General features: G+C 41.7%; 1 long non-coding RNA gene across 1 annotated transcript; it reads left to right on the forward strand.

Annotated features, from left to right (window-relative positions):
• Nucleotides 1–512: 512 nt before the first annotated feature.
• Nucleotides 513–27,769, forward strand: LOC129057892 (uncharacterized). The gene is made up of 3 exons (XR_008522670.1): nucleotides 513–569; nucleotides 25,287–25,400; nucleotides 27,473–27,769. It is a non-coding gene; the product is annotated as an uncharacterized LOC129057892 (long non-coding RNA).

The following is a 27,769-nucleotide window of genomic DNA, read 5'->3' on the forward strand; positions in this document are numbered from 1 at the left end:
TCTCTTCCGGATTTTTAGCTTTTTGAAGTCAGGGGCTGTATCTAAATGACGTTCCCACTCCTAATGGTTCTGAATATAATGCTGAATGCAAGAAAAAAATCAGCCGATCATTACTGCTAACTGATAAAACAGAGTTAAGAAGTGATGCACTGTTTCATAAAGAACCTGAATAAACAGGGGGAAAAAATGAACGAAATGCTGTTTCATTATTGTTAATGGGTAGAAGCAGAAATTAGAAGTAAAATGTTGTTTCAGAGGGCACGTTAGGTCCTTGGTTTAGTAAATAGACAATCTTCCATTAACATGTCTATTATTTCCAAATTAATGCTTCTGACTGAACCCGGAATTAGGGCACCTGGACTGTAATCCCAGCTCTGTGATTAGCAAACTGTGGAAACTTGGCCACGTCCCTTGGGCTTCTGAATATCAGTTTCCTCCTCTGTACAGTGAAGGGATTGAAGTCATTATTACATCATCACCCAAGTTCCTTCCAGTTTTAGCATCCACCAAGTGCCTCCTCTTGGTGTCATCTCAGTTCCTTGGACACAGGAGACCCTCAGGAAATGCCTGTGAGTTGATTGAGGGAGTTAGTTAAGTGGTTTGACTTTAACATTGTTTATTTTGCCAAATCTTTTTATGGAGAAATATAAAACTAAATCTCAGCCCAGCCCCTCTTTACATTAGCATAAATTCCAAATTGGCAGGTTTCAAATTACTGACGTTTTATATTAGCTATTTTTAATTTGGAGCACACACACATACACATGACTATGAGTTCCAGGAGGGTAACGCTTCATTCTGTCTTATTCACCACTGCATCCATGGTTCACAGAACAGGGCCTGACGTTCAGTAGATGCTCAGTAAACATTTGCTGACTGAATGAATGTGTAAGCCAAGGAAGTCCCAGTTCAATATCACATTCCACAAACTCACACATCCAATTCCACAATCCTTTTTAAACTATGAAATTTCTGGAGTTTCTAAAATAAGTAAAGAAAGGAGGTGGGAATATATCCCAAATATACATCAAGCTTCCTAAATATCCTCTTTACCCACCCATCTCTCCCACATTTCACACATCAAGGCAGAGATATCTTGAGCTGCCTTTTCTCATTCTTCCCAAAACTCTTTATGCTTGGACCTTGTCATCCTCATTTCCTCTCTCCTCTGTGCCCCCAAATCTATTCTTTTTGTTGAGATATAATTTATGTACCTTAAAATTTAACTTTTCAAAGGCTACAAATCAGTGATTTTTAGTATAGTCACAAGATTGTGCAACCACCACCAATTCCGGAACGTTTTCATCACCCCATAAAGAAACCTGTACCCATTAGCAGTCCCTCCCCATTGTTCTGTCCTTCCAGCCCCAGGCAACCACTAATCTACTATCTGTCTCTATAGATTTCCCTGTTCTTGGCATTTTACATAAATGAAATAATACAACCTTTTATGCTTGGCTTCTTTCCTTTAGCATCATGTTTTCAAGGTTCATCCATGTTGCAGCATGATATGAGTCCCTCATTCCTTTTTATGACTGAATAAGATTCCATTGTGTAAATGTACCACATTTTGTTTACCCATTCATCGGCTGATGGGCATCTGAGCTGCTTCCATTTTTTGGTAATTATGAACAACTTTGCTAGGAATATTCATGTACAAATTTTTCTGTGAATATTTCTTTCAATTCTCTTTGGTACGTAGCTAGGAGTGGAATTGCTAGGTCATGTTTAGCTTTTTGAGGAACAGACAAATTATTTTCCAGAGTAGCTGAATCACTTTTACATTCCCACTAGCAATGTGTGAGGGTTCTAATTCTCCACATTCTTACCAACACTTGCTATTGTCCATCTTTTTTATTCTAGCCATCCTAGTTGATGTAAAGTGGTATCTCATTGTGGGTTTTGATTTGCATTTCCCTAATGGCAAATGAGACTAATGAGACTGAATATCTTTTCCTGAGCTTTTTGGCCATTTGGCTACCTTCACTGGGGATACGTCTTTTCAAATTCTTTGCCCATTTTTAAATTTAGTTGTCTTTTTATTGTTTAGTTAGTAAGAGCTCTTCACATAGTCTGGATACAAGTCACTTGTCAGATAAATGACGTGTGAATATTTTCTTCCATTCCATGGGTTGTTTTTCACTTTTGTAATTTTGATGAAGTACATTTTATCTACCCCAGATCTATTCTTACCTTCTACATCAGTGCCCTGACCTTTCTTAGGTAAATCAATCCAGCCTCTCTTGTTACGTCCAGTTCTCCTCTCAACCAGTTCCTGATCTGTTTAACAAAGATCCTGAGGAAAGTAGAGCAAATACAGTATCTTCTTTAGAATGTGAAAAGATGAGTAATGTTTGTCACCTATATTTTCATAGTTTTGTCCCTTTCAGATATACAAAAAATACCGCCCAATGGGTTCACCTTACCCACTGCCTACGCAGAGCCGATTTCTCAAGACAGGGGAATCACAATAGAGAAAGGATAATTAACACAGAGCCGGCTGAGCAGGAGACTGGAGTTTTATTATTACTCAAATCAATCTCCCTCACCATTTGGGGATCAAAGTTCTTAAAGACAATTTGGTGGGAGGGGAGAGGCAGTGAGTTGGGGAGTGCTGATTTGTTGGGTCAAAGGTGAAATCATGGGGTGTCCCTGTCTTCTTGTGCTGAGTCATTTCCTGGGTGGGGGGGTCACAAGGTCAGATGGGTTGGTTTCTTGATCTGGGTGGTGCTGGTTGATACATCAAGGGTAGAGTCTGCAAACCATCTCAAGCACTAATCTTAGGAGCAGTTTAGGGAGGGTCAGAATCTTGTAGTGTCCAGCTATGTGAGTACTAAACCATAATTTCTAATTTTGTGGCTAATGTTAGTAGTCTAGTCCCCAGACAAGAAGGAAGTTTGTTACAGGAAAGGGCTATTATCCTCTCTTTGTTTTAAACTATAAACTAAGTTCCTCCCAAAATTAGTTCAGCCTATGCCCAGGAATGAACAAGGACAGCTTGGAGGTTAGAGGCAAGATGGAGTCGTTTAAATTGGACCTCTTTCACTGTCTCAGTCACAATTTCGCAAAGGTGGTTTCAATATTTAGGCACAATATGCATTTTTCTGAGCATATGAGTCTATAGATTTATTTCATCAGATTTTCAAAGCTGTGCTTGATGCCAACAATACTAAGAAATGTGCATGTAGCCTCATTCTCTTGTGTTTCAGGAAAATGAGACCTAGAGCAGTTGAGTGATTTGGCCAAGGCCACCCAGCTTACTAGTGACAGTTCTGCAGATACTCAGTATCTTGGTCTGTTTTTGTGTTGCTGTAAAGGAATATCTGAGGCTGGGTAATTTATAAAGAAAAGAGGTTGGCCTGGCACAGTGGCTTACACCTGTAATCCTAGCACTTTGGGAGGTCGAGACAGGTGGATCACTTGAAGCCAGGAGTTCGAGGCCAGTCTTGCAACATGGTGAAACTCCATCTCTACTAAAAATACAAAAATTAGCCAGGCATGGTGGTGCACGCCTGTAATCCCAGCTACTTGAATGGCTGAGGCATGAGAATCACTTGAACTCCAGGAGACAGAGGTTGCAGTGAGCCAAGATTGTGCCACTGCACTCCAGCCTGGGTGACAGAGCAAGATCTGTCTCAAAAAACAATAAGAAAAAAAAAGAAAGAAAGAAAAGAGGTTTATTTGGCTGATGGTTCTGCAGGCCGTATAAGAAGCATGGTGCCAGCGTCTACTTTTGGTGAGGACGTCAGGGAGCTTCCCCACTCATGGCGGAAGGTGAAGGGGAGCTGTTGTGTGCGGAAACCACATGGCCAGAGAGGAAGCAAGAGATGGGGGAGGTGCCAGGCTCATTTTAACAACCAGCTCTGGTGAGAACGAATAGAGTGAGAACTCATTCACTGCCCCGCCCACACACAGGGAGGGCAATCATCTATTCATGAGGGATCTGCCCCATGACCCAAACACCTCCCATTAGACCCCACCTCCAACACTGGGAATCAAATTTCAACATGAGATTTGGAGAGATCAAACATCCAAACTATTGCACTCAGGTTTCCTTATCTTCCTCCCTGACTCACCATCACACCATCCCACTGTACCACGATGCCTACAGAATTTCACATTGCAGGTAAATTTCTCCTGGAGCAGCACATGAATCCAGTACCAATATTTTATCAAATATTTATTTTTCAGAGACTAAGGTCAGGCAGGATTGACTCAGAAGGCTGTATGGGAGCTGGAGAACTGAGTGATTCTTGGTAGGAAGCAGAAGCATTGGTCCTGAGGCTCCTCATGTTTTCAAGGTTCATCCATGTTGCAGCATGATATGAGTCCCTCATTCCTTTTTATGACTGAATAAGATTCCATTGTGTAAATGTACCACATTTTGTTTACCCATTCGTCGGCTGATGGGCATCTGAGTTGCTTCCACTTTTTGGTAATTATGAATAACGTTGCTATGAATATTCATGTACAAATTTTTCTGTGAATATTTCTTTTCAATTCTCTTTGGTACATAGCTAGGAGTGGAATTGCTGTGGTCCCAGCTACCTGGGAGGATGAGGTGGGAGGATCACTTGAACCTGTGATATCCAGGCTGCAGTGAGCCATGATCACGCCACTGCACTCCAGCCTGGGCAACAGAGTGAGACCCTGTCTCCAAAAAAAAAAAAAAAAAAAAGCCAAAATCCTGATAAAGCCCAAATTAAAAAGTCACAAAAAGAAGAGTGGGGGAGGGGATGGTGAAGATAAGGTACATCACCACCTGGTCTGGGCTTGGATGGAAACAAACTGCAGATTTAAATAAAAGGCAGTGCACGTGGTGAGAAATGGATGCGGAATCATGGAAATTAACACTTACTTAGCAAAGTGGGGAACAAGAAAGATGGTACAACTGACAACCTTAAGTGATCTCTTCTCCCATTCTAGACAATTGAAGAATTTTCTTCAGGCGCTACAGTGAAAGACTATTTTAGAAACTTTCAGGCCGGGCACAGTGGCTCACGCCTGTAATCCCAGGACTTTGGGAGGCAGAGGTGATCAGATCACCTGAGGTCAGGAGTTTGAGACTAGCCTGGCCAACATGGTGAAACCCCGTCTCTACTAAAAATACAAAAATTAGCTGGGCGTGGTGGCAGGCACCTGTAATCCCAGCTACTCTGGATGCTGAGGCAGGAGAATCGCTTGAACCCAGGAGGCAGAAGTTGCAGTGAGCCAAGATTGTACCACTGCACTCCAGCCTGGGTGACAGAGCTAGACACTGTCTCAACAAAAAAATAAAAAGAAACTTTCTCGCCAACTTTTTAGTTCTGGGCTTTTTTTTTTTTTTTTTTTTTTTTTTTCCAGTCAGCAAAGAAATTTCTAAATGCTTACTTGGGCTTCAAGGTTAATACTTTGGCTAGAAAATCTGTCTAGTGTAGTAATATGGTACCAGTGTTTACTTCCTAGTATTGGTAATGGTACTATTTATGTACAATGTTGACATAAGGGAAACTGGGTAAAGGATATGTGAGAATTCTGTACTTTTTGTTACAGCTTTCCTGTAAGTCTAAAATTATATCAAAATAAAAAGTTAAAAATTAAAGAGAAAAAACTTTGGCTGCATTTTTTTATTTTTTGCATTTCCAGAAATTTATGTTTTAGGAATATTTTCTTTATGAAATCATAATGCAAAATAGTAACCAATAAACAAACATAGCAAGCCTTATTGAACTTGTATATTTATTTTATTTTATATTTGGAGTAGATGTTATATTTTTAACATTCAAAATTTAAATATTAAAGAGTATGTAGTGAAAAGTTTTCCTCCACTTTTAGCCACCACTCATACATACACACACATGCGCATTTACCAACCTTTTTTTTTTTTTTGAGTTGGAGTCTCACTCTGTTGCCCAGGCTGGAGTGCAATGGCATGATCTTGGCACACTGCAACCTCCGCCTCCTGGGTTCAAGCAATTCTCCTGCCTCAGCCTCCCGAGTAGCTGGGATTAGAGGCACGTGGCACCACACCTGGCTAATTTTTGTATTTTTAGTAGAGATGGAGTTTCACCATATTGGCCAAGCTGGTCTCTTGGCCATGAACTCCTGACCTCGTGATCCACCCACCTTGGCCTCCCCAAGTGCTGGGATTACAGGTGTGAGCCACCATGCCTGGCATATATCAACTTTTATACAAGTGGCTGCGAACTCATAAACAGTTTTATTATATTTCAAAGTTAATTTTAAGGAAACAAAAGATATTACAATAAGGCATCATCTTTGCTAACCCCACTCCTACAACAGAATATTTCATTATTATTTAGTTAGTTAGTTTAGGCAGAGTCTCACTCTGTCGCCCAGGCTGGAGTGCATTGGCGCGATCTTTACTCACTGCAACCTCCACCCCAGGGTTCAAGCGATTCTCCTGCCTCAGTCTCCCGAGTAGCTGCGATTAAAGGTGCTGGCCACCATGCCCAGCTAATTTTTGTGTTTTTAGTGGAGATGACATTTCACCATGTTATCCAGGCTGGTCTCGAACTCCTAACTTCAAGTGATCCACTCCCCTTGACTTCCCAAAGTGCTGGGATTACAGGCGTGAGCCACTGCGCCCAGCCTATTATTATTATTATTGAAACAGGGTCTTAGTCTATCAGACAGACTGGAATGCAGTGGTGCAATCAGGTCACTGTAACCTCAAACTCCTGGGCTCAGCCAGGGGCAGTAGCTCATGCCTATAATCACAGCACTTTGGGAAACCAAGGCAGGAGGTTACTTGAGCCCAAGAGTTTGAGACTAGCCTGGGCAACATAGTGAGATCCTGTCTCTACAAATAATGAAAAAATTAGCTGGGCATAGTGGCACAATCCTGTGGTCCCAGCTACTCTGGAGGCTGAGGCAGGAGGATTGCTTGAGCCCAGGTGGTGGATGTTGCAGTGAATCATGATCATGTCACCGCACTCCAGCCTGTGCAACAGAGAACCTGTCTCAAAAAAAAAAAAAAAGCGACCAACTCCATGTCCTCCCTTCCACTTTCTCCCTCCACCTTTCATTCTGAAGCTTCTAACATTCAGTGATTTAAAATTTCACTTTTTGTGCCTAATGTAGTCTCACGTCAATATTGCAGCAATCCCTAGTATGCCTCTTGGTAGAAGAGAGGAAAAGCAATTCCTCTGCCCTGGGGAATGCCCTCAGAGTAGCTGATGCCATCCTGCAGCAGAGTCCATTGGCATCAAGACACACACAATCAGGGCAGCTGAGCTGGTGGTGGGCTATTCACAGAGGCTAAGAAGTTATAACAGAGGAAATAAGTCAAGATCCTTCTTTGCCATTTAGACTCTGAAAGCAGTGATTGGGGGCATTCTCCTGGCTTCCAACCAAACACGCCACTTCCTTTTCTTCGCTCCAGCCTCAGACTTCCTTTCTCTCTTGCTCTCGTACACACACCACGCGGCATCACAGGAAGGGCATGAGACAAGACCTTATCTGACAATTGTATCAACAAAGCCTCTGGGAAAATAAAAATGAGGACTACTAAATAGAGTCCATATATAGTCCATAGATATATGTAATATATATATGGAGTTACCCATCATCCTGTTTTGTAACCTTTTATGCTAATTATACATTAAGTCCAGAAAAATATGCTCTCCTATCTTGGACTGCCTTCTAGTGTTGACAACAATGCCAGCTGCAAGCTTGGGGTCAGGTCAGAAGATCAGCAGAAGACCGGGAAATGCAAACAGATGGCCTCCATCTACATCTGCCCCGAGTTCTAGATGGCACACAGACTTAAAATAAAATATTTCTCGTAAAAATCCTGATTTCTAGTGTCTATTAAAAAATGAGGGTGGGAGGAGGGAGAGGAACAGAAAACATAACTATTGGGTACTGGGCTTAATTTCTGGGTGATGAAATAATCTGTACAACAAACCCACATGTACTCACAAATCTAAAATAAGTTTTTTTAAGACCAGGTGCGGGGGTCACGCCTGTAATCCCAGCACTTTGTGAGGCTGAGGCGGGCAGATCACTTGAGGTCAGGAATTCGAAACCAGCCTGGCCAACATGGTGAAACCCCATCTCTACTAAAAATATAAAAATTAGCTGGGCGTGGTGGCGGGTGCCTGTAATACCAGCAACTTGGGAGGCTGAGGCAGGAGAATTGCTTGAACCCAGGAGGCAGAGGTTGCGGTGAGCCGAGATTGCGCCACTGCACTCCAGCCTCGGTGACTCGTCTCAAAAAAAAAAAAAAGAAAGAAAAAAAAATTTTTTTTTTTTTTTAAAGTAAAACGAGAAGAGCTGGCAATGCTGGGGCCTGCATTTCTGCATGGCAATAAGCATCAGGAGATGATCCGTGAGTGGGCCTCTTTAGAAAGGGCTCATGCTCTCCTGTTTATCCCAGTCCCTCCTATTCCCTAAAGCAGACCATTTGGCTGGTTTCACTTATTTATGTTACTGGCCTGGTTTTCTGAAAACATTTGGGTTCAGGAGATCTGTGTTCTCCTTTCCCTAAACTCTGTCATGCAGGACTATGGGGTAGGAGGAAGAAAGAAAAGATAGTAGAACAGCAAAGTCCTCCAGGCTTTTTAAAAAAAAATTGTAATGAAATACACAGAACATAAAATTTACCATCTTAACCATTCTTTTTTTTTTTTTTTTTTTTTTTTTTTTTTTTTTTTTTTTGAGATGGAGTCTCCCTCTGTCACCCAGGCTGGAGTGCACTGGTATGATCTCGGCTCACTGCAACTTCTGCCTCCCGGGTTCAAGCGGTTCTCTTGCCTCAACCTCCCAAGTAGCTGGGACTACAGGTGCATGCCACCACGCCAGCTAATTTTTGTATTTTTAGTAGAGACGGGGTTTCACCATGTTAGCCAGGATAGGATGGTCTCGATCTCCTGACCTCGTGATCCTCCTGCCTTGGCCTCCCAAAGTGCTGGGATTACAGGCGAGAGCCATTGTGCCTGGCCCCATCTGAACCATTCTTAAGTGTACAATACAGTAGCATTAATTACATTCACATTGTTGTGCGGCCATCATCACTATATCCAAAACCTTTTCATTATACTAAGCAGAAACTCTGTAACCATTAAGCAGTCATTCCCCATTTCTCCCTCTCTCCCAGCCTCTGCTCATCTCTAATCTTATCCTCCAGGAGCAAGCATTTACTTCCTGGAGCAAGTAGGTAAGATGGATTTGCTTATTATTTAACATCAGGACAATATTTCCTATCCCAGTATTGTTTAACACAAACACAGGAAATTATATGGGTTTCCATCCTCACAGGTAAGGAGCGGGGAATCTGATGTTGACTTGAAAAGCACATATTCATTGACTGAGAGCTACAAGGTAAGGAGGGATGGTAGGACCATCCGGAATAAAGCTGGGATGAGAATTCAGATGGGAATTACAGTCCTTCAGGCCAGTTCACTGAACCTAAACCAAGCTGAATTCCTTCGCCCTTCACTTGAATTTGAAATTGTAGATACTTTTTAAAAGCTATATTATATGAACTGTATATCCAGATGGGGTTTTCCTAATGTTTTCAGTGTTGTCAGGCATTGAAGTAGCAGAATTCACCTCCTCTTAGTACCACCATCCACACACCCACGCAGTGGACCCCCCCCCCCCCCACACACACACAGACACAAGTGCACACATACGGCTTCTCTTTCCTCCCACATCCCCTTTAACACAACTCTACTTAGTCTAAAATTGACAAAGAGCCATAAGAAAAACTAGGCCAGCTTCACAAAACACTGCATTGTTTTTGGGAAACAGGGAAAAATAGCACATTTGTTAGCTTTAATCTGATTTGTATTTGCATGTGCTGCCATTTCAATTCTTACAATACTTTTGAGGTATTAAACTTCCTACATTTCTAAATGATAAAATCAGAATTTCATATCAGTTTCATTACAAAGGTCCACTGATGTGCTAGATTTTTGTCTGACAAATACAACTTCAAAGTTTACCACAATCACTTGAAACAACCAGTTAACAAAAATGTTTTACACCAGAATTCCTTTTGGGAAAGCCCATTATTTACTGGAAAGAAATATTTTGCTAAGTTACTTGAGCTGGGAGGGTGAGATCTCAAGGACATGATTAAGTAATAATAATAAGAATAGTAGTGAACGCATGGAGCCTGAATCCTGTTAAACAGGAGCTCACTTGTTCCACTGCGCTGTGAGTTGATTTTGTGTGTGCCCGTTTGGGAGTGATAGCAACGAAAGCAGATTGTCCCTGCATAACACAGAGAGGAGACCTGGCTAGCCTGGCACTGCTGAAGAAAGGAGAGAGAGAAACAATTCTTGGTTATGGTACATCTGAAAGCAGATTGAATTGCAATATCTAGTATTTTGCTATAGGGTATGATTGTAAACCCCTGGGTCAAGGTCTTTCATCTCTGGCACTGTTGACATTTTGAGCCACATAACTCTTTTTTTTTAAAATTTTGTTATTATTATTACACTTTAAGTTTTAGGGTACATGTGCACAATGTGCAGGTTTGTTACATATGTATACATGTGCCATGTTGGTGTGCTGCACCCATTAACTCGTCATTTAACATTAGGTATATCTCCTAATGCTATCCCTCCCCCCTCTCTCGACCCCACAACAGGCCCCGGATTGTGATGTTCCCCTTCCTGTGTCCATGTGTTCTCATTGTTCAATTCCCACCTATGAGTGAGAACATGAGGTGTTTGGTTTTTTGTCCTTGCGATAGTTTGCTGAGAATGATGGTTTCCAGTTTCATCCATGTCCCTACAAAGGACATGAACTCATCATTTTTTATGGCTGCATAGTATTCCATGGTGTATATGTGCCACATTTTCTTAATCCAGTCTATCGTTGTTGGACATTTGGGTTGGTTCCAAGTCTTTGCTATTGTGAATAGTCGGGCCACATAACTCTTGATGGTGGGGCTGTCTTGGGCACTGTAGGATGTATAGCAGCATCCCTGGCCACTAACCACTGGATACCAGTGGCATCTTCCTGCTACCTGCAGATATGATAACCAAAAATGTCTCCAGACATTGCCAAATGTGCTTTGGACAGCAAAATCATCCCTGGTAGAGAACCACTGGTAAAGTCTAATTTGCTTTTCTTTTTAAAAACAAAGTCAACAGTCAGCTGCCAAGATGAATGCTTTTATAATAGGAAACAGGACGTAACTATAGGCTTATTGTACTGGGACACTTTTGTACTAATGTTGTAGACGTGTCATGCCCATACACGTTCAAGTGTCAAATAAATGTCTGATACATATTGCAAAGACAAGAGGAACCAAGAGTTTGATCTTCTGCAAATTCCTAGTTCCCCTATGCCCCCGTCAACCTTGAACTTGCCTTTATTATAGCACTTTACCTTATACCTTCACGCCTGCATATATGTGTCTGTTTCCTTTGTAGCCTGCAGCACTTTTATCTCCACTGCCCAATACAATTTTAAAACTATCCTAAGTCTGAAGTCATGAAGTGGCAGCCCACAGACCTGAAGCTATGTTTTATTTAGGCCTATTAAACCTCGAGAATGTTCATATTAGAACACAAATTTAAAGGCCGGGCGCGGTGACTCACACCTGTAATCCCAGCACTTTGGGAGGCCGAGGCGGGTGGATCACGAGGTCAGGTGTTTGAGACCAGCCTGGCCAACATGCTAAAACCCCGCCTCTGCTAAAAATACAAATTAACTATTCCATTAGTTCTGTGCCTTTGGAGAACCCTAAGATAGGAATCCAGGGACTGGAAATTATACCCAGATTGACTTTTTCACAGCCACCAAAATAAAAAAGATTCTGCAGATCCTGCAACCTCTAAGTCTGGTAAAACAACAGCAACACAAGCTGACCTCCAAGCCTTTATTGACTTGCTAATTGTGATTCTTAATTTAAGCTTTGCCTCTATGTCCATCTCTTTTGAAGCTGTTGTATTTTCTGGAAACCACCCCCTGCCACCCTTTTTTTTCTTCAACTCGGTCTCATTATGACTAAATACAAGAAAAAAAATCAGTTTCATAAAATAACATGGTGATCGTTGCAGCATTCTATGTTTATAATTGGGCTTTCTACCTGAGCCAAACTGCTTTTCCCACCCTCTTTTAAATGGGCTTTATTTTATTTTGAGACGGGGTCTCGTTCTGTCTCCCAGGCTGGAGTGCAGTGGCTTGATCACAGCTCACTGATGCCTTAAATTGCTGAGCTCAAGTGATCCTCTCACTTCAGCCTCCCAAGTAGCTGAGACTATAGGCATGAGCCACTATAGCTGGCTAATTTTTAAATTTGTTGCAGAGACAGGGGCTCACCATGTTGCCCAGGCTGGTCTGGAACTCCTGGGCTCAAATGATCCTGCTGCCTCAGCCTTCCCAAAGTACTGGGATTACAGGTGTGAGCCACCATGCCTGACTGCTTTACATTCTTACATTTGTTTTAGGCCCACAGAAAAAACTGAGCAGAAAGTAGAGTGTCCCCATATATCTCCTGTCCCCTACATGCTCAGCCTTCCGCACTATCAACACCAAACTCTTAAAATTAGATATTTCTTGTCTTTTTGAAACTCTTAAGCATTCTAGAATATCATCTATTTTAGCAAGGGCAGTGTGGTGATTTCCTAACACTGCCAACTCTGTCTCTGATCATTCTGTTTCTTTCCATTCTCAGCCTTTACCCTTCTTTGTAATTTTATTTTAGAATATTTAATTGTCAAATAAAGATTGTGTATATTCAAAGTGTAGAATGTGACAATTGATATATGTATGTATTGTGTAATGATCACTACAATAAAATGAAGACATCCATCACCACCCATGCTTTACATTAGATTCCTAGAACCTATTCATCATATAACTGAGTGTTTGTACCCTTTGACCAACATCTCCCATTTCCCCCACTCCCTAATCCCTGGTAATCATTGTTCTACTCTCTGCTTCTATAAGTTCAACTTTTTTAGTTTCCATACGTGAGATCACACAGCATTTGTCTTTCTGTGTCTGGTTTATTTCATGTGACATAATTTCTCTAGGTCCCATCCATGTTGTCAGAAATGCAGAATTTCCTTCTTCTTTACGGCTGAATTATATTCCATTGTATATATGAACCACAATTTCTTTCTCCATTCATCCATTGATCAATACTTAGGTTGAGTCCATATCTTGGCTATTGTGAATAGTGCTGCAATGAACATGAGCATGCAGATATCTCTTTAACTGATTTCATTTTCTTCAGTTACATAACCAGAGGTAGAACTGCTGGATCACATCTTAGTTTTATTTTTAATGTTTTGGGTAACCTCTATATTATTTTCTGGTAATAGCTGGACCAATTTACATTCCCACCAATAGCGTACAGGTGCTTTCTTTTCTCCTTATCCTCACCAACACTTATCCCTTGTCTTTTTTGGAAATAACCATCCTAACAGGTGTGATATTATACCTCATTGTGGTTTTGATTTGCATGTTTCCAATGATTAGTCATATTGAGCATTTTTCATATATCCATTGACTGTAAGTCTTCTTTGGAAAATGTCCATTCAGGACCTTTGCACATTTTTAATCAGATTATTTATTTATTAATTTATTTGCTATTGAGTTGTGTGAGTTCTTTATATTTTTTGGATATTGACTCTTTATTGTATATATGGTTTTCACATCTTTTCTCCCATTCTATTGTTAGCTGCCTCTTCCTTTTTTTGATTGTTGTGCAGAAGCTTTTTAGTTTGATGTCGTCCCACCTGTTTATTTTTGCTTTCGTTGCTTGTGCTCTTGGTGTCATGGCCAAAAAAAAAAAAAAAAAAAATCATTGCTTCCAATACAAAGAGCTTTTTGGCCATGTTTTCTGTTAGGAATTTTATGGTTTTAGATCTTATATGTAATTCTTAAATTTATTTCAAGTTAATTTTTGAATATGTTATAAAACAAGGATCCGATTTTATTATTTTGCATGTAGATATTCGATTTTCCCAACATCATTTGTTAAAGAGAGTTTCCTTTCCCCATTGCATGTTCTTGGTGATTTTGTCAAAAATTAGTTGACTATGTATTTGCATGGGTTTATTTATGGGCTTATTATTCTGTTCCATTGGTCTATGTGTTCAGTTTTATGCACGTACCATCCTGTTTTCACTACTATAGCTTTGTAACATAGTTTGAAATCAGCAAGTGTCTCCAGCTTTGTTCTTTCTCAAAATTGTTTTGGCTATTCAGGGTCATTTGTGTTTCCATGTTCATTTTAGAATTGTTTTTTCTACTTGTGTGAAAAATGTCATTGGAATTGTGATAAAAATTGCACTGAAAGCCCTTAAACTTCTTTTTTTTTTTTTAAATAAAATTTAAGCTTTTTTTTTTTTTTTTTTTTTTTTTGAGACAGGGTGTCACTCTTTGGCCCAGGCTGAAGGGAGTACAGTGGTACCATCATAGTTCATTGCAGCCTGCAATTGGTGGATTTAGGCCATCTTCCCACCTTAGCCTCTTGAGTAGCTGGAACTACAGGTACATACATCTACACCTAGCTGTTTATTTTATTTTTTGTAGAGAAAGGGTTTTACTATGTTGCCCAGGCTGGTCTCAAACTCCTGGCTTCAAGCGATCCTCCTGCCTTGGCCTCTCAAAGCGTTGGGATTACAGGCATGAGCCACCGTGTTGCCCCTTACCCTTCTTATGAAGGCAGGCAGAAAGACCCACGGGAGTCTGCGCACTGGGGCTAGTCATTATCAGGGACTTTTATGAAGCAGAGAGTGGAGGAAGGTTGATTTTCATCAAAAAATTGGAGCATACCACAACCTTCTGTTTTAGTTAAAAAAAAAAAGTCACCTATGAGAAAAATTAAAGCTAAAACTAAATTCTGGAGCCATGTTAATAGCTGATATGGTAAATTGCTGCAAATAGCAGTTCCTTTGTAAAAGCCAGAGAAGTTAGAGGAAAATACAGATAAAATAATAGCATTTGGGTTTCTTTCAATATGTATGGCTTAAGGCTCTTGAGCTTTCCTTTAATAAGAATCAGGTCCACAGCTGCTGCTTTTGTTAATGCCATAATTTTGTAGTGAACTCATAATTTACTGGTTACCCGCTGTATGCAAGGCACTGTGGGATGCACATGTCAAAGAGCATGCCCACATTTCTTCGGCAACCAGCCACTGTGATCGGCACTCTGCTGGATGTTTTCTTCTTTCTTTTTTTTTGAGACAGACTTTCACTCCTGTTGCCCACGCTGGAGTGCAGTGGCATGATCTCGGCTCACTGCAACCTCCACCTCCTGGGTTCAAGCAATTCTCCTGCCTCAGCCTCCCAAGTAGCTGGGATTACAGGCATGTGCCACCATGCCCTGCTAATTTTTGTATTTTTAGTAGAGACGGGGTTTCACCATGTTGGCCAGGCTGGTCTCGACCTCCTGACCTCAGGTGATCTGCCTGCCTCAGCCTCCAAAAGTGCTGGGATTACAGGTGTGAGCCACTGTGCCCAGCCAAATACTAAGTTAATTTTAATAAGCCCCCAATACTGACATAGCACCTAAACTTAGCAATTTACATCCCAGTTAAGGTTTAGTTTTGTCTTGTTAAAAGAAAAACTTCAGCAGAATTAAATTTAAAGGAGTTTAACTGAGCAATGACCTCACAAAACAGGCAGCCCCCAGAATCACAGCAGATTCAGGTAGGCTCCAGCACAGACATGTGGTGGAAGAAGATTTATAGACAAAAAAAGGGAAGTGACATAGCAAAATCGGAAGTGAGGTTCAGAAACAACGGGATTGGGTACAGCTCAAATAAGGTGTTTGCCTTATTTGAACACAGTTTGAACACTAGGCGGTGTGTGAGTAGTTGGAGCATGGCTGCTGTGATTGGTCAAGACTCAATGATTGTTACAGGCAAATACTCCTAAGTTAGATTTTCAGTCTTGTCTACTTATTACATTAGGTTGCAGTTCATCTACAAGGACTCAAATATGGAAGTACAGAGTCCTTCTCAGGTCATATTTAGTTTGCTTTAACAGTCTATTCTTCTATACATGCCTTGCGCTGTGGATTATTAATTTGGATTAATTGTATGGCCAAGGTGGCTGGTCAACATGAGTCTGATGAGGAGGAATTTTACCCATTTAACAGTTGAGGAAAGTGAGGCTCAGAAACTCAGAAAGGTTTTTACTTTTTTAGGCTTGCCTAAAAATGGTATGACTTTGACTTAGGCAGAATTTAAACCCAGATCTATTTGGCTCCAAAGCCTTCGCCATGGTCTGGGTCTGAGTATTTGTGGTCCCCGCAAAATTCCTATGTTGAAACCTAATTCCCAGGGTGACAGTATTAGGTGGTGGGGCCTTTGGGAAGTGATTAGGGCATGAAGGCAGAGTCCTCATTAATGAGATTAGGGTCCTTATAAAAGAGGCCTCAGTGAGCTCCCTTAACATTTCACCATGTGAGGACACAGCTAGAAGGTGCCACCCCGAGCCTGAAATTAGGCCCTCACCAGACACTGAATCTGCCCCACTTTGGTCTTGGACTTCTCAACCTCCAGAACTGTGAGAAAGAAATTTCTGTTATTTAAAAGGTACCCGGTTTATGGTATTTTATGACAGCAGCCCAGATGGACAAAGGCAGCCTTTTCTCATTTCAGCTCACTACGAGATCTCTTTAACAAAGAAATAAATTTGTTAACATGTTTTCCTACATAGAATAATATGTTTTATATTTGTTTAAAGAAATGTTTAGTGGGCTCCATCTCCCTACCCCGCAGCCGACCCTGCCTCTCCCCCTGCTGCCAGTACTGCAAAAGTAAACAGGATCCTCTGAGGTTCTGCTGTCGAGACAGTAGCCACAAGCCACATGTGGTCTATTGAGCCCTAGAAATGTATCTAGCTCCAATTGAGATATGCTGTAAAATGCTCACAGGATTTCAAAAGCTTGCTAAGAAAAAGAGAATGTAAAATATCTCATTCATAAAATTTATATATCGATTATGTGTTGAAATGATAATACTATGGTTCTATGAGGCAAAATAAAACAAGAATTCAAATTCATTTCATCTGTTCCTTTTTCCTTGTTCGATAGAATGACTAGAAAGTTTAAAATAATCCATGCTGCTCACATTCTATTCCAAAGGATAGCTCTTCTCTAAGGCACAGACTGTACTTAGAGCTTCTGCTTTGTTGCTTTCTTCATAGATTAAGTTGCTATTATTGGGAGTTTAGGGAGGATTTGCGAGGAGGAGGGCTGACAGCTTCTCAGCAGGCCTGGTGTTAGACGAGACCCTAATGCTGAGGACTTAACTAGGCTAATCTGCTTGAGCTGGAATTTAGCGGCCTCTGTCATTAATAGAGTTAAGCTCTTTAGTGAGCTTTGGCCTTTGAAAACACTACCTGTCTTTTTGGATTATATCTTAAGGAATATAAGAAAGGAGTGGGTGCACGATAGTCAAAGAACAAAACAAAACATATTCTCACTCTGTTTTGTCAAAGGATGGTGCAAGTTCGATGTTTCTAAATTTGTCTTGAGTTTACCTGGGTGGCAGGCCAAGAGCTATTTCATTGCTTGCCTTCATTTATAAAGGAAATGCCTATGACTGTGTGACCATAGTCCTCTCTTTTTATACTACAGTTGAAAGAGATGGAAAAGTACATTTGCTTTGGAGAGGCTAAGAGACAGAAAGAAGCCCTGCAGGGAATATCACATTACCTCTTCCAGCTGGGAAAAAGACAGCTGGCCCAAGATGGGATTTCAGCCCTGTTGTTAAATAAGCAAACAATCTAATCATGCCATAGAATAATAATAAAATTAAAGTGGATAGACAAATCCAGGTCAACTCCCCACATTCAGCAGCTGAAGATACAGAGGCCCAGGGAGGCTGGGCCAGTTGAGGTCACTGAACTCCACTACAGGGGTAGCCGATATCTGTAAGTGGTAGGGTTGGGACACAGCTTCACAGATAATCAGTTCAGGGCTCTCAAACTGCTATGTACATTAGAATCACCTGGAGACTGTTAAAATCCCCATGCCCAAAACCATCCTCCAGATCAATGAAGTCATCAGCGGTTGGAAAGTTTCCCAGGTGATTCCAAATTGCAGCCAAGTTTGAGAACCACTGATCTAGGTCACTCCCCTTGTTTCTGCAGATACTGGGACCTAGAGAAGATGAGAGAATTTTGCTCAAATTCCTAGAGCTAGCAAGTGTCTGAGCAGGGACAAACCTTTTCTTTTCTGACTCTCAGTTTTGTCCTTTCCTTTTTCTGCTTTCTCAGTTCACTATTCTTTTTTTTTTTCAATTTGAGACAGAGTTTAGCTTTTGTCACCCAGGCTGGAGTGCAATGGCTTAGTCTCGGCTCACTGCAAACTCCACCTCCCAGGTTCAAATGATTCTTCTGCCTCAGTCTCCCATGTAGCTGAGATTATAGGTGCCTGCCACCATGCGCAGCTAATTTTTGTATTTTTAGTAGATACGGGGTTTCACCATGTTGGCCAGGCTGGTCTCAAACTCCTGACCTCAGGAGACCCACCTGCCTTGGCCTCCCAAAGCACTGGGATTAGAGGCGTGAGCCACTGCGCCCGGCCTCAGTTCACTATTCTTACATGACATCACTTTGCCTTCCTCAGATATGTCCTTGTTTCAGATCCTTGCAGAGCCATCTCCTTCTCATTAGCATCTCAGCTTCCATGCAACATTTCTTGAGAGAGGGTGCCTTGACCACCTGTAACATCTCCCATATCAGAGCATCACTGTTTTTCTTTTGGGCACTTATCTCTGTCCAACATCATCCCATATGTTGTCTGCTTTCCCCATTAGACCACATCTTGTTGGCCAGGGTCATAGTTCTCTTGCCAGCTCCTGCAATTGTCCCTGGCCTGTTGTAATGGTCAGTAAATATTTGTGAAATAAAAGAATGTTGAATGGATTTTTAATAGTGACATTCTCCTAGATGGTTGTCTTCTAAGGGTATAATTTCAAGGGAAGTATACTTCCTATTATGTAAGTTGGAGAAAATATTATTTAATTTTGGGAAACATATTTTCCAGCTCAACTCTTCCAAATCACATCTGTTCCATCATGTGAGGCTCATCTGGGTGGACAATTTGAATTTACATCAGCTGAAAAACTGCTAAGCTATTTAAAGGGACAACATTTTATCATGATCCAAAAATGGACTTTGATTAGACAATGGAGTGTGATTGGAATAAGAAAGTGTCACGTGACTAAATGGAAACATTTGCTGCCAGTGAAAATCAAATTGTAATTGCTCTTCTTGCAGTTGGATGAATTAACAATGTGGCAATTAAAGAAAGCTTTCCAGGTGAATAATATTACATACATAAATTAACCAGGGCTGCAGGCTACACAATGACGGCCTTCAGTGTATTTGTGGGCCCTCATATTCATGAATTCTATAAAATGGCATAAAGGGATCCTAGGAATACTCAGAGGCCACAGCAAATTCTCAAATGTGTTAATGGAAAGCTACAATAAACATGACCCCCATCCCATTCAATGAGGTGAATATATGTGGGGTTTAGAGCCTGGTTACTCAAAAGTGTTCTTCCTAGAGCAGCAGCATCAGCATCACCTTGAAGTCTTGTACACAGACAAAATTTCCGGGACCGCGCTCCTGGCCTACTGAGCCAGATCATGCACTTTAACAAGATCCCCAGAGAATTCATATGCATGCACATTTGAGAAGAATCGGTCTAGATTTAAACTCTAGATCTCTGGACAAGTAGTTCTCAGTTGAAGATGGGGCACGATTTTGTCCCCAAGTGACACTGGGTGATGACTGGAGACCTTTGATCATCACAACCGGGAATGGGCATGAAAGAGGGTGGAGGGTGGATGTTACTGGCATCTAGTAGGTAGAGGCCAGTGATGCTGCTCAATATCCTGCAATACACAAGACAGTCCCCCACCATAAAAGAATTACGCAGCATAAAAAGCCAGTCATACTGAGGCTGAAAACCCCTGCTCTAGACCAGCAGACTCTGCTGTTTTAAATACTAACATTATGGGCAAAGTCCAGTGGCTCAAGTCTGTAATCCCAACACTTTGGGAGGCCAAAGTGGGAGGATCACTTGAGGCCAAGAATTTGAGACAAGCCTGAGCAACACAGCAAGACCCCGTCTCTACAAAAAAATTAAAAATCAGCTAGGTGTGGTGGCACACACCTGTAGTCCTGACTACCTGAGAGGCTGATGCGGGAGGATGACTTGAGCCCAGTAGTTACAGGCTGCAGTGAGCCAAGATCGCTCCATTGCACTCCAGCCTGGGCAACAGAGTGACAGCCCGTCTCTATTAAGCAAATTATAGACTATAAGCATTGGCCAATGAGAACTAACTGCAGTATCCATAAAACTGAAACTTGAAAGATGAAATAATTTGAAAATCAGTAATAACTCAATAGCCATGCACATAACTGATTAGTGGCAAAAAAGAAAATCTATCTTGAGAAGCTAAGGGTTTAATAGCAAAGATTTTTTTCTTTCTTTCTTTTTTCTTTCTTCTTTTTGAGATGAGGTCTCACTCTGTCTCCCAGGCTGGAGTGCAGTGGTGTGATCATAGCTCACTGCAGACTTGAACTCCTCGGCTCAAGTGAAATTCTTCTGCCTTAGCCTCCAGAGTAGCTGGGACTAAAGGCATGAGCCATCACACCCAGCTGCAAAGATGTTTTAAAAATAAACTAAACCCACTGTCATCAACCTCACTCTACTCGTCTCCTCCTGTCCTCTCTGCACCTTGCTTCGATCACAACATTGCTTCCTGCTTCCTATAAACCTCCATGCCTTTGTGCAGTGTTTTCTCTGCCTGGAATGTCCTTTCCCCTCTCCTTCATCTGGCATATTTCTACCTCTTACAGCCCCAAAATGTCATTGGCTGCTGCCCTTCTGAGCACTACCCCTTTCCCTCCTGGCCTCATTCCTCCCCTTTCAGCCTCCAGCATCTCTCACTATTGCACACACATTCCTGGGTGTCCATGTCTGTCCGTACCTGCCCTTTGCTTAAGAGCCTACCCTGGGGGAATTACTAGGGCTGAATCCCACTCCAGAGTCTCTGTTCATTGGTCTGGGTGAGGCCTGGGCATTTGTATTTTCAAGCACCTAAGCCAGTGTTAAGAACCATTGTTCTCAGACAGAGGCCAATCTCCTCAACTCAGGAAACTCTGAGGCTGCCCTAACCAGAGTCTCTATTTCAGAATCATTTCTCACCCTCAGCATCTTGACCTCTTTACTTCCTAGCCATATTCCCAAATGCTCCATTCACACACAAAACCAAAAGAACAACTGCGATAATTTTCCTCATTAAATAACTTAAAGTCTATTTGTTTAAATTTTGGAAAAGACAGGGAATGATGAAGCTGAAACTGATTCACCACTAATCCCAGAGCCAAGGGATAACCACTGGCATATTTTAGTATTTCCTATCAGTACTGTCCTGGGGCATAGTCATCCATAAAGTCACACCCTGTCCTGCAGATGTGCCTCTCTTCATATGACTACTCCTGCTTGGAATGCCTGCCCCCACCTCCACCCCTTAGCAAGCTACTGGAAAGTCCTCCATGCCTTCACTCTAAGCGTCTTTTTCAACATATTTTCCTGACTAATCTCAGGTAGATGGAATGTCTTCTCTCATATCTTCGTTTCGATAGGACTGTACATCCACCTCGATACTGGTGCCGATTACAAGATGAAAGTCTCCTGCAGGACTGTGAGATCTATCAGTGTAGGGATTCATGAATTTTTCTCACGCATGCTTTGTGGTTTGCATTTTAATCCCTGATGCATAGCACAGCGCCTGGCTGGAAGACAGCTGTAGTCAGTGTTTATTGAATGTTGAATTTGCTTCCGCAATTGAATTAGAGAATAAGATATACTCCTTGGTGAAGGCATTCTAGAGGGTGGCAGTTCAGCAATTGCTATGGCATATATGTATATAATATATATATAATATATAAAATATATATTAAAAATACATATATTTTTTTAATCCCATATATATGTATGTTTTGTTTTTTTTTTGAGGCAGAGTCTCACTCTGTCGCCCAGGCTGGAGTGCAGTGGTGCCATCTCGGCTCACTACAAGCTCTGCCTCTTGGGTTCACGCCATTCTCTTGCCTCAGCCTTCCGAGTAGCTGGGACCACAAGCGCCCACCACCACACCCAGCTAATTTTTTTGTATTTTTAATAGAAATGAGGTTTCACCGTGTTAGCTAGGATGATCTTGATCTCCTGACCTCTTGATCCATCCATCTCGGCCTCCCAAAGTGCTGGGATTACAGGCGTGAGCCACCGCATCTGGCCAGCCTATTTATATTTTTTAATTTGGCTTTCTTCCTTTTAAGAATGTAAGAATATTAACAATTTAGGTCGATTAAATATTTTATTTCAAATAGTAGACATTTTTCATGTAGAATCTACTGATTTTCACTATTGCTATTCAGGATCTTTATGTCCCAGATAATAAATGGGAAAATGCATATAACTGTGGTAGTTGTATTCTTAACATTATTTACCAGGCACAGTGGTTCATGCCTGTGATCTTTAGCACTTTGGGAGCTGAGGTGGGAAGATTGCTTGAGCCTAGGAGTTTGAGACTGGTCAACATAGTGAGATCCCATGTCTACAAAATTTTTTTTTTTAATTAGCCAGGCATGGTGACACATGCCTGTAGTCCCAGCTACTTGGGAGGCTGAAGTGGGGGGCGTTGCTTGACCCCAAGTGGTTGAGGCTGCAGTGGGCTATGACTGCACCATTGCATTCCAGCCTGGGTGACAGAGTGAGACCCTGTCTCCCCCAACCAAAAAAAAAAAAAAAATTCACTGTTCTTTGCTTTTGCCTGACTAAACAATTCTATTTTGATTGAAATCAAAATGATAGCAAACAGGCATAGTGAGTTCTCTTTTATTCATGTGTTTTAGAATTAGGCTATATAAGAGATGGATGGATGGAGTTAAGGGGGCATGAGAGCAGCAGCTTTGCCCTTTAACAACAAGAACAAGGGCCAGGCACAGTGGCTCATGCCTGTAATCCCAGCATTTTGGCAGGCCAAGGCGGGCAGATTGCTTGAGGCCAGGAGTTCAAGATCAGCCTGGGTAACATGGCGAAACCCTGTCTCTACTAAAAACACAAAAATTAGCTGGGTGTAGTGGCAGGTGCCTATAATCCCAGCTACTTAGGAGGCTGAGGCATGAGAATTGCTTGAACCTGGGAGGCAAAGGTTGCAGTGCTCTGAGATCGCACCATTGCACTCTAGGCTGGCTGACAGAGCGAGACTGTCTCAAGAAACAAACAAACAAATACCTCCCCCAAACCCCAAGAACATACAGCCAGGGCCCTCCCAAGCCCCAGAGGGGACCTTTGAGCTCTTTGTGCTGAATAGACTTGGCTTTACCTGGGAATGATGCTTTACTCAGAGTATGCTTCTGTCTTAAAGGGGATCCAACATTCACAGCAGAAACACCACAGAGGAACAAGAGGAGGACATAAGAACTCTCGCATTAATAGTAACTGCATTAGTCTGTTCTCAGGCTGCTATAAAGAACTGCCTGAGACGGGGTAATTTATAAAGGAGAGAGGTTTAATCGACTCACAGTTCCTCATGGCTGGGGAGGCCTCAGGAAACTCTCAATCATGGTGGAAGGGGAAGCAAACACATCCTTCTTCACATGATAGCAGGAAGAAGTGCTGAGCAAAGGGGGAAAAGCCCCTTATAAAACCATCAGATCTCGTGAGAACTCACTCACAATTACAAGAACAGGAGCATGGGGGTAATTGCCCCTATGATTCAATTACTTCCCACCAGGTCCGTCCCATGACACGTGGGGATTATGGGAACTACAATTCAAGATGAGATTTGGGTGGGGACACAGCCAAATCATATCGGTTACTTTGTTCACAACTACCACAGTTATATGCATTCTCCCATTTATTATCTGGGGCATAAAGATCTCGAATAGCAATAGTGAAATCAGTAGATTCTACATGAAAAATATCTACTATTTGAAATAAAATGTTTAATCGACCTAAATTGTTAATATTCTTACATTCTTAAAAGGCTGGCTAGGTATAGTGGCTCATAACTGTAATCCCAGCACTTTGGAAGGCTGAGGCAGGAGGATAGCTTGAGGCCAAGAAGTCCAAACAAGCCCGGGCAACATAGCGAGACTATCTCTACAAATAAAAATTAACCAACGTTGGCTGGGCCTGGTGACTCACGCCTGTAATCCCAGCACTTTGGGAGGCTGAGGCGGGCAGATCACGATGTCAGGAGATCGAGACCATCCTGGCTAACACGGTGAAACCCTGTCTCTACTAAAAATACAAAAAATTATCCGGGTGTGGTGGCAGGCGCCTGTGTTCTCAGCTACTCGGGAGGCTGAGGCAGGGGAATGGCACAAACCTGGGAGGCGGAGCTTGCAGTGAACGGAGATCGTGCCACTGCACTCCAGCCTGGGCGACAGAGCCAGACTCCATCTCAAAAATAAATAAATAAATAAATAAAAATAAAAATAAAAATAAATTAGCCAACACTGGCTAATCTTAAAGATAGAGTCTCACTATCTCTACAAAAAGAGTCTTGCTGGGTAACACAGTGAGACCAGCGAGACCCTTTATTTTTTTTCTTTTTGAGACAGGTTTTTGCTCTGTTGCCCAGGCTGGAGTGCAGTGGCACAATCTAGGCTTACAGCAGCCTTGACCTCCTGGGCTCACGTGATTCTCCCAGCTCAGCCTCCCAAGTAGCTGGGACTACAAGTATGTGTCACCATGCCCAGCTAATTTTTTGTATTTTTTATAGAGATGGGGATTCACATATTGCCCAGGCTGGTATTAAGCTCCTGAGCTCAAGCAGTCTGCCCACCTTGGCTTCCCAAAATGATGGGATTACAGGCATGAGCCACTGAGACTGGCCATGACTCTGTCTTTAAAAAAATAAATTAAATAAATAAAAGGCAAATGTTACCATGCCAGGGAAGTACAATAGGTAATTCAGAGCTTCAGAAAAGAAAAAAATGCTAAATTCTAAGCAAGGCAATGTCCTTACGTAAACTAATTATCATTATTGACAAGTAAGATAGCAAGACTGCCCCGTAAATCCTCCCTGAGAGCTTCCATTACATTTTATTATCACAAAAACTCTCTGCAGTCATTGTGTTAGAACTGCTTGCAATTGTGTCCTGACAATTTGTTGGCTCATAGGGGACTGAGAAAAAAAACCATGAGCCGTTTCAATTGCATTTCAACAAAAAATGGGACACTGCTGTTTTCAGCTTCCTCCAAGCTAAACTTCAAGGGACAAAATGAGGTTGATATTTGAACATGGGCTGATGCTGACTTGTTTGTTCTGCTAGGCCTGGCCATTGGCGTCTATGCTAGAAGAAGCGTGCTTCCAGACCAAGTTCGTTTCTAGAACTTTTGAGGAAACTAGCTTTGGAGTCAGACAGACCTCTTCAGTATGATCTTGGGTAAATTATTTCACCTTTCTGAGCCTCAGGTTTTTTGTTAAAATAAGGCATAATGATACAAGCTCATGCCAAGGGTGTCTTGGGATTAAATGAGATCTGATATAAAAGCACTTAGCACAATGTCTGCACAGTGTGGTCTCAGTAAATGGTGGCAATTATGATAGGTCCACATTATATCCATCATAACACATTTATGAATGTCCTGGGTGTCCTGAGTCAGGTCTGAATCTTTTCGGAGTTCATGAACCCCTGGAGGAGCTAAGAGCTTGCCCACAGGTAGACCTGGTTGACTCCTTTTTCAGGTCTGGACTTGGAGTTCCAAAGAAACTCAGAAATAGATAGAAAACAAAAGATTAAAGAAATCTTTTCATTGGTTCTCCAGAGCTAAGTCTTGGGATTTTACTCTCTAGAGACAGTAGCCTTCTTTAATAATCTAGGTGTTATTCTGGGATTACTTAGAATGAATTCTCCTAAATCTTTAATTTTAAAGACCCCAAATAAAGACTTTACTATGCTTTCTATTGAGCCTGATTGACTAAAGGTTTTGATGGGGAACATTATTCCTAATGCTACACCAGAGATACTCAAAATAGTAGTGACTCAGAGTGTGTCAGCTCACATCTGTAATCCCAGCATTTTGGAAGGCCAGGGTGGGAGGATCACCTGAGCTCAGGAATTGGAGACCAGCCTGGGCAACAAAAGGATACATGTCTCTATAAAAAAGAGACATGTATCTTCTATATTAAAAAAAAAATGGGATACCTTGTCCCTATAAAAAATTTTAAAAAGTAGCCAGGCGTGGTGGTGCACACCTGTAGTCCCAGCTACTCATGAGGCTGAAGCAGAAAGATCAGTTGAACCTGGGAGGTCGAGGCTGCAGTGAGCTGTGATTGCACCACTGCCCTCCAGCCTGGGCAACAGAGCAAGACTCTATCTCCAAAAAATAAATCAATAAATATACAAATAAAAAGAAAAGAAAAATACTAAAATTAAAAAAAATAGTAGTGACTAAGACAAGATGAAATTTCATCTCACGCTCATATAATAGTCACATAAGTGTTCAGGGCTGGCATGGTGGCTCCACAATCATCAGGAGCCCTAGGCTCCTCCGATCTTACTGCTTTTCTGTCTGTAACGTGTGACTTTCATCTCTTGGTCCAAGATGGCTGCTCCAGCTCCCACAATCCCAAGCAATGGGAATGGGGAGGGGAGGGAAATGCAGAGTGAGGCTATAACCCTTTCCTTTTAGGGCAAAACTTGAAAGTTCCCCCCAACACTTATTTTCATTCCATTGCCTGAACTTAATCACACACCCACATCTGCCTGCAAAGAATACTGAGAAATGTGATCATGATTTGGGATGGGCATGTGCCCAGCTAAAAACTGGAGATTCTGTTAGTATGTGAGATAAGGGAAAGATAGAAGGCAAAAGACAACAATCTTTGTCAACATTCACCGTCCATGCAAGCCCATTGCTGTCAGAGATGAATGGGGATTGTCTTTCATGACAAAAGCTTCACTAGCTCACACACTTTTGGTGACTTTTTCCTGATTGTATTTCCTATATTCACAAAACTCTTCTGGCTGAAAAACAGCAGCCATCCCAGTCATTGACTACCGCATGTGTTATTGAAGGAATTTTTCTACATTAAAATATTTTTAAGGCTGGGTGCAGTGGCTCATGCCTGAATTCCAGCACTTTGGGAGGCTGAGGCTGGAGGATCACTTGAGCCCAGGAGTTTGAGACCAGCCTGGGCAACATAGTGAGACTTTTTTTTTTTTAATCGAAAGAAAAAGAAATCTTAAAAAAATGGTTGTGAAAGTAAAATATAGAAAAAAACTTAATATAAAAAGATAGCTTCTCTATAGTCTCATCCATCCAGAGGTAAAACTGAAAACTGTTAGCATTTTGATGTATACTTTTCATGTGATTTTATATTATTTCTCTTTATACATATGTAATATATATAGAATTATACCATATGAGCTATTTTAAAATTTCAGTTGCTTTATATGTCAATTACATGTTTTCATTCCATCAGCTATTCTTTCTTTCTTTTTGCTTTTTTTAGGAGACAGTTATCTGTGGCTGGGCGCGGAGGATCACGCCTGTAATCCCAGCACTTTGGGAGGTCGAGGCAGGCAGATCAGGAGGTCAGCAGTTCCAGACCAGCCTGGCCAACATGGTGAAGCCCCATCTCTACCAAAAACACAAAAATTAGCCAGGCGTGATGGCGCACACCTGTAATCCTAGCAACTCAGGAGGCTGAGGCAGGAGAATTGCTTGAACCTGGGAGGCGGAGGTTGCAGGGAGCTGAGATTGCAACACTGCACTCCAGGCTGGGTGGCAGAGCGAGACTCTGTCTCAG

This window comes from Pongo abelii, chromosome 11, assembly GCF_028885655.2.
Source record: "Pongo abelii isolate AG06213 chromosome 11, NHGRI_mPonAbe1-v2.0_pri, whole genome shotgun sequence".
Lineage (NCBI taxonomy): Eukaryota > Metazoa > Chordata > Mammalia > Primates > Hominidae > Pongo > Pongo abelii.